A 10,972-nucleotide genomic window follows, 5' to 3' on the forward strand; every position below is an offset into this window, starting at 1 on the left:
ATGGTGAGCCAGGGCAGGAACGTCAATGTGACGTTGCTACCCATATTATATTCGTATACCTTTCCTGGCTTACCGAGCCTGTTCTCATGGTAAGCAAGCCTTCTTTAGGTTTGCTATATTACAACTTTACTAATACAGATAAAATAATTTTTCTCTTTAGTGTCCCTTTAAAGCCCTACACTTAGTCACAGGTCTAGAAAGCAGTAGCAGCCGCTTGCATATAAGTTGCTGACACCATTTGCCATACTACTGCACTCCATCGAATACTGTACCTAGTCTAGTTCTGCGCGCACACTTGAAATCAGCATGGAAAACATGCAACACCAAGAGAAGTTAATGGCATGAGCACTCTTCAAGCTGAAGCGTAATAGAATAACACACAAAATGAAAACACTAGCTAAACGTATGTGCCATCAAGTCACATGGAAGAAATAAGAGGCTGCATCCTACGATCAACAGGGAGATAGGTTAACAGGCGCCAATGCATAGGGAAAGCTTCTAGAAATTCACTTTGGGAAGACTGGCAACTGTTTAAATGAAGGTCTATGTCAGCACAATACAATAAAGCAAATGTCTACCTCAGTGCGCTCGGCACATTGTAACACGATTGCAAGCCTTTGTTCAAGCGAACTACAATGGGAAAGAACCATGAAAATGAAAAGCTGCAGGAACTCGTAAAAGCTTTTCACATTCATACAGAGGCAGCACGACAATTGGGTACCTCAACCTTTTGATGCAGCTGCTTGATAATTTATTCCATAATGTGACTAATGGCATGCACATTCAAGCATGTATGCCTTTTGTGTGTTGCTAAAATGGAACTTCAGTTGTTAGCACTCTTCCTGTGTCATTCTCATTGTGTTGCCATTTTTTTATTCATACTAATTTAAGTATACATCCACTACAACTAGCCCAATTTTCTACCTCATAGCAATCTTGTGTAGTGTACCTAGTTGTAATAGTAACATCCCTGTTCAGCATTGTGTTACAAACAGTCACTACACAGAGCTTGTGACACAACAGCGCCTAAGGTGAACGTGGTCATGGGCGCAGCATAGACGAGGTCAATCAGGGGCAGAATTCACAAAACCTTTCATTAGAATTGTTCACAAGCGGAAACTCAAACCAACTGCCAAAATCACTGATGACAAATAGCTTTCTGAGTTCAGCCCCACATAGTGATTCATAGGTGCATAATCGTAAGTCCCTCTCCAAAGCATTTGCCATTGCATTCTTGACCGGTCGCTGACGATAGTGCTCCAGTAGAACCACACCAGCAGTGCAATAAATCGTTACATTTTTTGTGCTCTAATAGTGCAATAAAAAGTTTTAAATTATGCTTTTATTTGTTTCTTTACTATTCCTGAAAGGCACAACATGGGACATTACATGAGGGGTGGGCATAGGAGTACTGAAATATAAATGTGGGCACGTGGTAGGCGAACTGAATTCGCATGGATTGGATGCCATGGACATGAAAAAAAGAATTTATGTTGGGGAGGTAACGTGCAGTTGTCAGCAAAGACTGTGTTCATCCAAGGAAATGATGGGATGTTAGTCCCTGAATAACACAATAAGGGCTGTTTGATGAAACGTTGATGGTTATGGCAGGACATCATGGAGGAATAAGAAAGGAAATGTCAGGAAACCCGCTGCATTTCCAAGGGAAGCAATACATTCTATGGTGTACGATATAGATTATATTTTGAAGCAATAAGAACTTCCCGACCCCCACAATTCCTGGGCCCATTTTTGGGAAACACGTCAGCAGTGGTAAAATAGGCTGATAGAGAGAGAGAATAGAGAGAGAGAATACTTGATTAGAGAAAAGGCGAAAAAGTTTGCCGAAGGAGCATGTCCCTGGCTTGCTACACCGCACCGAGGTTTAGAGGACGGATAAAGATAAGATTCCTGAAGTATCAATGGTTTGGTTGTGTCAGGTGCCAATTAGCGCATTTTTGTAACGAAAAATTACACTACACAAAGTTCGTAAATATTATTTCAGCTCACACATATCATTAAAGTGCATAAATCTCACAATTTTATATTTGCTTCAATTTCTTATTTTTACCTTAGTCCATTCTTGGGCCACTGGGTAGGCGCCATCGTGATACGTGGGCCTTTTTATACTAGTAAAAGCCTTGTTCGTTATCTGGGTTTTATCATTATAGTGTATAACTTAGTGCCCTGTACGATGGGCAAAACGAGAACAAGGTGAAAGCAGGAGCCAAAGTTTGGACAAATGGGCTTGAAACCAAGTCCACTGGTCGTGGACAAGACAAGCCCACAAGTCGTAATGGCGCGCAACTGTCGCGCCTTGGTTATCGCCATTGCCTAGAATGGGCTCCTGCGGTAACTTTTTTTTTACCCTTGTGTTAGTTCTCAGTGCACAATATGCCCAGGTGGCAGCCCAGGTGAGCGTAGATCCCTTCTAGCCCGACCGTGGCTGATCAGGCTAGGAGTACACTAGAGTGCCACTTTTGGTGGTACTCTGTAGCGGAAAGCCAAGATAGGGGGTGTGATAGGCGCTGTGCTCCAGCACAGCTAGTGTAGTATGTTCTGTAATGTCAAGTTTTTCAAATGCGTTTGAAGTCAGAGGCACCACGAAGAATTCGGTTCCTGCTGCCGGCGTTCACAACGCCATCGCTGAGACATCTGTGCGTAGTCATGAGTGATTAATAAAAGAAGAAAGACGCAGACAACAAAATCCCCGTGTTTCAACACAAAATTTTATTGAAAGAACGAGTCAGTACACACCTGAACTGCGCATGTGCGTTCAAGGAAACGAACAATCATGAGTACTAAACGTGGTTAGATCAGTTAATACAAAAGCTTGGTGCTGCTCGGCTATCACCGAGCATTCGTCACACCAGACGGCCTATATCAGTTGCGGGTAATGCCTTTTGGCTTGTGCAATGCCCCGGCGACCTTTGAACGGATGATGGACATGCTCTTGCGTGGTTTGAAATGGTCCATCTGTTTGTGCTACTTGGATGACGTCATCGTATTCTCTTCAACTTTTGCGACTCATCTTGAAAGACTTTCATCTGTTCTTTCTGTTTTTCGCACCGCTGGCTTGCAGCTCAACTCGTCCAAGTGCCACTTCGGTCACCGCCAAATAACTATGCTCGGACACCTCGTCGATTCATCAGGCATTAGCCCCGACCCCGCTAAAGTTCACGCTGTGCAGAATTTCCCCGTACCAACTTGTGCCAAAGATGTTCGCAGCTTTATTGGCCTATGATCGTACTTACGCAGGTTTGTGGAAAATTTCGCCCATGTTGCCCGTCCCCTGACTGACCTCCTGAAGAAAGACGTTCCTTTCTCTTGGGGCTCTGAACAAGCGTCGGCTTTCTCGCAGCTGATGACGCTGCTCACCACACCCTCTGTTCTCGCCCATTTTGACGCCTCCGCTCCGACAGAAATCCGCACTGACGCTAGTGGCTACGGCATCGGCGCAGTTTTAGCTCAACGCCAATGTGGGCACGACCGCGTCATTGCCTACGCCAGCCGCCTCCTCTCTCCCGCAGAGCGCAATTACTCGATTACTGAGCGCGAGTGTCTCGCCCTCATTTGGGCGGTGGGCAAGTTCAGACCCTATATATATGGTCGGCCATTTACCGTTACAACCGACCACCACGCCCTTTGTTGGCTTTCCTCCCTTAAGGATCCCACCGGCCGCCTCGGTCGCTGGGCCCTACGGCTGCAGGAATACACCTACACTGTGGTCTACAAGTCGGGTCGTCTACATCAGGACGCCGACTGCCTGTCTCGAAATCCCGTCGATGTACCGGGCGGCTTAGTAGATGTCGCAACGATCTGCGTTCTTTCGCTCTCTGCCTTGCAAGACATTGGCGCTGAACAACGACGCGATGAGTCGTTACACCCAATTATCGAACGCCTGCTCTCTGATCCGTCTGACCCATCCCTTCACATGTTCGTGCTACAAAATGGCATCCTGTATCGCCGCAACATGCACCCCGACGGGCCCGAGCTCCTGACCGTCATTCCATCTCATCTGCGACAGACTGTACTGCAGCAGCTGCACGACGTTCCCACCGCTGGACACCTTAGCGTTACGCGGACCTATGACCCAATTCGGCGACGGTTCTTCTGGCCCCGTCTCAACCGCTCCGTTCGCCGCTATGTTGCCGCGTGTGAGTCGTGTCAACGCCGGAAAAAACCAGCTGTGCCTCCTGCCGGACTGCTGCAGCCTTTGGATATACCGGCCGACCATTTTTTTCGCGTTGGCGTTGATCTTCTCGGACCATTCCCTATGTCGAATGACGGAAATAGGTGGATTGCCGTCGCTACGGACTATACAACTCGCTATAACATTACTAGAACTTTACAGACCAGCTGCGCTACAGACGTCGCTGATTTCTTGCTTGACGACGTTATCTTGCACCACGGTGCACCTCGTCAACTTCTCACCGATCGCGGCAGATACTCTCTTTCCAAAGTCATAGACGAGCTACTTCGATCAAGTGCTACTAAACACAAACTTACTACCGCTTACCATCCTCATACTAACGGTCTTACCGAACGCCTGAACCGCACATTAACTGACATGCTCGCAATGTATGTTTCCTCCGATCATCGCGACTGGGACATTGCTCTACCATTTGTCACGTTCGCCTACAATTCCTCGCGCCACGACACAGCTGGCTATTCCCCCTTCTATCTCCTCTTCGGCCGTGAGCCAACTTTGCCTTTCGAGACATTCCTCTCGACCACGCTCGATTCGCCGACAGAGTACACTCGGGATGTCATAACCACAGCTACCCAAGCACGCCAGATTGCCCGCCTTTGTCTTTCTGCTTCACAGAAACGCCAGAAGTGCCGTTACGACCAGCGCCATCATGACGTGCATTATGAACCAGGTGCTCTTGTGCTAGTCTGGTATCCAACTCGGCATGTTGGTCTTTCGGAGAAATTCCTCTCGCGATACTATGGCCCTTACCGCATCCTTCGCCAGGTGACCCCTGTCACATATGAAGTGTCTCCGCTGGATGCCACGGTGCCTTCACCTCTCTCTGACATCATCCACGTCAGCCGTCTCAAACCTTAACTTTCTCGGACAGATGAGCCGCACCAATCAGGTGCTTTTCCCGACGGGGGTGATCTCACAGTCGGTAATGTGGAAAGAAGACGACGCTGATGGTGGTCTTAGAGACGACTAAGTGTTTAACAGTATCGATGCTCTACGCTTGTTGGCTCAGCCATTAAAAGCCACTTGTAAATAGACGAACGCTTCTTCCTTCCCGTAACAATATAAAAAGGGAAGTTGCTAATACGAACAGCCTTGTTTGCCTACTTCGTTTTGATCCTGTCTGTGTACCCTGACACGCCGACTCAGTGACCCAAGTTGTCTACCTGCTTCGACCACTAAATATGTGTGCTACAGGATACCATCGTGGCCGTTCCATCGTAGTCCTTAAAGATTCGTCCCTGCAGTCGTTGTCACGCCTTCTGCACCGACCCCGCAGCCCATGTTGTCGAATAGCTTCGGCCACCAGGTATGCGCTCGCAGCCGTGATACAATCGTGGTCATTGTCTTTCTAGTTTTGTCGTCCGACTCGTCATGCCTTCGTCGTCACCAGCGTTGTCGCACATTCAGTATGCATTCTTTGTCATAATGTCGTGAGAACGTTATGATCGTTTTATAGACCTCATTAAATGTTCGTCTTCTTACTCGCCATGCTCCAGTAGCTCATTGTGTAATAGCTCCGACCCAAGATACGTTTTTGTGATCGGGATGGCGTTGTAGTCTTATTGCATTTGTGGCATCCGTTTAGTCATTCGACTCGCTTTACGCGTTGGTTGTCAAATAGTCGTCACCGTGAGGCCGTCGTCATCCGTTCAACGTCGTCACTCCAGCTTCGTTATTTGACTCACGCCAAGCAGCCCTTTACACGCCAATGTCGCCATGCAGTTTTCGTAATGCAGTCGTCGTCACGTCATCGTCTTCACAAACGTTTTGTCACTATATTATCCTAATACCATTGTCATGCCAATAATGTCAAGGCGTCGTCATCATCCCCGCAGCGGCGTCTGCGTCACCGTGCGTTTGGTGTCTTGCGACACCACAGACCTGAGCACATGGAGTTTGGGCCCTCCCTGTGTAACCGTGCGCAGCTTAGCCGTATCCGGGGGAAAGGGGATCCTGTACGTTGAGCGAATGCCATGTGTTTGGACCTTTACGAGCACTCGGAGGCAACTCTTCGGGCCACCGCTCGACCCACATGACACCCGGGACTGATCCTTCCAGCAAAAACCACTAGTTCTGTTTTCCTCTCTCTCTCTCGTTCTCTCCTCTCGAACCTTTGTTTTCTCTGTCACTTTCAATTTTTACTTTCTTATCCTCACTTTAGATTTTTTTTAGACAGCAAGAGTTAACATGGTGCGTCTGGCCGAGTTTTTGCATGACAAAAAGCCAATCTGTTCATTACTTGACAGTAAAAAATTTCATCCTTAGGTGCTTGAAAGTAACGGTGCTAAGATGAGGCAGCTCTCATTTATTTAATCACATATACATCACGAATCATTAAAAATTCTAAAGCCGTATTCTCGGTTAAATGTCCTGCACCAGTTTTTGGTATGACAAGCTTTTTTTTCATTGTTAAAATACACTGCAATACAATACAAATACTCTCTGTTGAAATGCATTGCTCAAGATTGATGTGCGCTACAGTAGTCTCGGCGAGAATGGACTACTGGGCTAGTTGGAAGAGATTCTTCTTTTAGAGCGCAAGAGCATGCTCGTGTCACCCGTGATTATTCTTTCTCTGCGTCTTTTTACATTCTAAATAGTAAAGCAGACTTAATGGCACAATAACAGCGAAGTCTGTTCCTCGTGAAAATAAAGCTCTGCTAATAGTTGTGTACGAAAGCATTTATATTTGCCACACTTCCGCATGCACATACAATGAACAAGCTTATTTCAGCGTTTCATGAGAATTCAAGAACTGCTTCTCGCGGTACATAGGGCTCCGCATCTTTCCCCCTCACTGCGACCCCAAACCCCCGATTCCAGGCTGCGGCAAGAGCTCCCCCGCTTAGCCGTGCGAGCATCCGACTCCATACGCACGTTACCCGTGACGCACCCCTAGGAGGTGGGGAGAGCTCAGATCCAGAGGCCGCGGCTCCACCCAGGGTGGATTGCACGGACACGCCACCATCCGCATCGTTCAGACACCTCTGGACCATGAATGGTAGTCGGTCTAGAGCCTCTCGAGTTCCCTCCCCTCAGGGATCGGCCATTGTTTCAACGACGTATGCCTTGCGACCATCGCGGACAACGTCACGCAATCCCCACGTAAGCACGAGGCTCTGGACAGGAGCTATGCCGCTCCAAAGTGCCCTGGGGCCTGGTGGACCAACAGACAGCGATCTTTCCGGTCGACATCCAGGGGTCACGAGTTCAAATTCAAATGTTTCTTCCTTTTTTTTCACCTTTTTTGTCCTCTTTTCTTGTTCATTATAATAAAAAGAGAATTTACATGTCTTCGCCACGACCGTCCGCATGGTGACCTCCTTGCAATTTTTACTGAAACACTTGGATTCTTTTTTTATTTGTTTGTATTATGTTGCTGCCTTTTATGGCGAATAACGTCCAAGTCTTAGACTATACAGTTTCTCCAGATGATTGCCATGTATGCGTACTACCAGAACGTAGATTGGTCGGCCTTGAAAGGCATGAAGGCCAGCAGCACGGCATATCAATTAAATGGAAATGCCCTATCTGTGGTTTCATTAAAGAAAGTTCGAGAAGTATTGCCTCTAATTATTGGCAATGCGCCAATTCAGTATCTTCGAAGTGGGCCAACGAGCTGCTGCCATCTGAGTCTGACTCCGAACATGAGGCCGGCGGACCGGATGGTCCGACTCTCCGCACTGGCTCTGCCTCTGGGCCGAGGGCAAGCGACTTTTCAAAACATCCGCCTTCTCATATTACACTAAATTATCCGTCCATCAAAAACGAATACGCCAAGTGCAAGAGCTCCTTCACGTCACTAGTGTCCCTTGAGGCTCATTACATTAAGAATCATAAGCTCAGGGTGATATGGCAATGCTCAGCCTGCAACACGGCCCAATACCCGACGTCACATTCCGCTTCGGCGCACTTCACCAAGTGCCAAAAGAAAGATAATCAGAACAGTGTACCGACCAGATAGTCAACCCAGCCAGCAGACCATGCGGCATCCGCGAGATCCGAAGGATACCAGCACTCGCGTGGGCTTATCACACCTGTCGACAACAAATTTCAGTTCCAAAGAAACCCCTCCCTCCATAGCCAAAACTCCACTTACACCTCGAAATTCTAGCTCCGAACCAAGTACGCACCCCCAATTCATCCCCAAATAGCTCCCCGAAACCAGATCCGCTTAAATCACCCCATCATTAGAACATAGCAGAAATTCGCCGCGTGGCATCAGTCGGGCATCGGTTGGGGGACTCTGCCTCCAACTATAGAACGAGCCTTTGGATCCCTGGTAGGACGACATGCGAAATCGGCGCCTCTCGCTTCGGTTCAATACCAAAATATAGAGGCCGAGGTTAAGAGCGCGCTGGACGTCGCGAGGGGCAACGGCGGCAATGAGTTGACCGGGCTCCTACCATCTTTGAGCGGGTCACGGCGACGGTCGAAAAGCAGGAAGTCAACCAAGGCAGCACTGCAGTCATTGCGATTGCACTTTTCATCGTCCTCCTCCTCGTACGGTGAGGAAGAGACCGCGCACGCGCCTGAGCGAACGCCAACTGGGCAACATGGTCTCTCCTTGGAGATGCACCACCTACCGGCAATGCCGCGGTGCCACCAGGTTCTAGTGAGTGCGCGTTGGAGTTGGAGAGCTCTCGGGGGTCTCTGTAGTCAATATCCACTGGGATGATAGGCGTGTCGGGCCTGATGCCGCTGGAGTATGGTGCAACACGTCGGCACTCGCCACCCTCTGCCAGGATGGGAGAGCTTGGCAGCCATTGGCTCACGCCCCGGCCACTGTCACCTACCACAACAGAACCCCGATCCGGCTCTACGGGGGGAGGTGTTCCCGTTTCATTAGAGAAGGAGGACTGCACTTCCATGCCGAAAAGCCCAGTTAGACTAGGGAACGTGCTGCCTGATTCTCCTGCCGACCCCGCCGAAACCCGGGCTCCTCTTGACGCCTTGCCCGAAGCTGACATGATAGCTGCAATGCCACCGAGATCCCCTTCCGTCTCTACCACGCCAGCGGATGGCAAACATCCTCGGGGGGAGACGGACAAAGTGAGGCAGAGATCCTCAGCTGTGCCTGCGGCCAGTTCCTACCAGAGGTGGACGTAGGCACAGATTAGGATACTGACGCAGGCCGAGGTTAGGCTTCCGCCCGGAGAGCGGCTCATCAACGCTGCCCTGGCGGTGATCTACCAGACTAGATCCGCCGAATCCATCAAAGGCCTCTGCAGGCAGGCCCAAGAGTGAACTCGCCTGCCTGCATCGGCTTTACCTCAACCGACACCTGACGCACCAAATTCCAACACCTCCGATTAACGCAGCAACATTCGCTACAAAAGACGAGGTCCACGAGACTGCTTGCCTTCGGGCTCGACGACGCTGGTTTAGCGACCAATGTGGTTGAATATGCTCTGACCATGTCGAATTTGAGAAATATGTACGAATTCTTTGGGGTACGATTGCGACCTACGCGGAGACGGAATAGCTGCAGTAAGCAACAGACAGAAGAGTCCCCTCTTCCGAGGCGGCCTGTAGAGCGCTCTCGGGCGTTCAAGCCGCGCTTCTTTGAGGAGCACGAACGCCTATACGCCCTCGGCTTTAGCCTTAATAGAGGAACTGATGTCGGACAAGGGTACTGTTAAGCCAATAACGCTCGAACAAATCCATTTGGCCTACGACCCAATATTCACTATTCAATCCCCTACAGTAAACGAAGTAGGGATAAAAAGTCGCTTCCCCTCGGAATGCCCCAGATTCACCAGATGAGATTTCCGATGCACTAAAGGGATTGAGCACGGCATGAGCTCCGGGGCCGGACGGACTGTCGGTAAAAGAGCTGCGCAAGCTCCCTACAGAGGTCCTGGCACTCGTTGTGAACAACTGGCTCACGCACCACCACCTGCCTGATGAGCTCCGTTTATCTCGGATGGTGTTCATACGCAAGAGCCCGGACGCTGTCTCCGCCTCGCACCTGAGACCCATAACCATATCCTCAGTACTCATCATACTATACTCACGCCTGCTACTGGCCAGGCTGCAACAGCAGCACATGTTTCATCTGCTTCAAAGCGGCTTTTCTAAAGACAGCTGCACAGTCGAACCTTCTACTGTTACAGGGCATTATGAAACATGCCAAACGATATACTCGTCACTTCTATGCGGCCTCATTGGACGTAAGGAAAGCTTTCGATTCCATCAACCATCAGGCGCTTCTCGCGTCTCTAAGGCACTGGGAGGGGCGCACGATGAATACGTGAAATCGATAGCAGATCAGTACTCTGATCAGTTTATCACTTATTCCTACAGGGGCCGCACGGATGAGACGCGAGTGCCCTTGCAGAGGAGGGTCAAGCAGGGCCACCCCCTCTCTCCTTTCTTATTTAACTTAAAGCTTGATCCTCTTCTGCACGAGCTTAACTCACCAGTGTTTGGCGACAACAGGTTCAAGTGTGTCCGCGATGGCATATGCGGATGACATCATTTTGTTAGCTTCAAGCCTTGAGAAACTGGGAAGGAACCTGGGGGTAGCACAGTACCACTTCAAGAAAATTGGACTAGAAATCAACCCCCGAAAGGCCCAGTATTTCGGGTGGAGATACGAGGCTCACCGACTCAAGTGGTTTGATTATGGCATCCCCCAGCTTCGGCTGGGATATGTCATGGTCACACCAAGAAGCCGGAACGAACCCTTCAGATATCTCGGAGTTGACTTTTTCGTCAACAAGCCACCGAAGACTTCAGTTAACTTCATTCAGAAAG

The sequence above is a fragment of the Dermacentor albipictus genome, chromosome 10, assembly GCF_038994185.2.
Source record: "Dermacentor albipictus isolate Rhodes 1998 colony chromosome 10, USDA_Dalb.pri_finalv2, whole genome shotgun sequence".
In the NCBI taxonomy this organism is placed as follows: Eukaryota; Metazoa; Arthropoda; class Arachnida; order Ixodida; family Ixodidae; genus Dermacentor; species Dermacentor albipictus.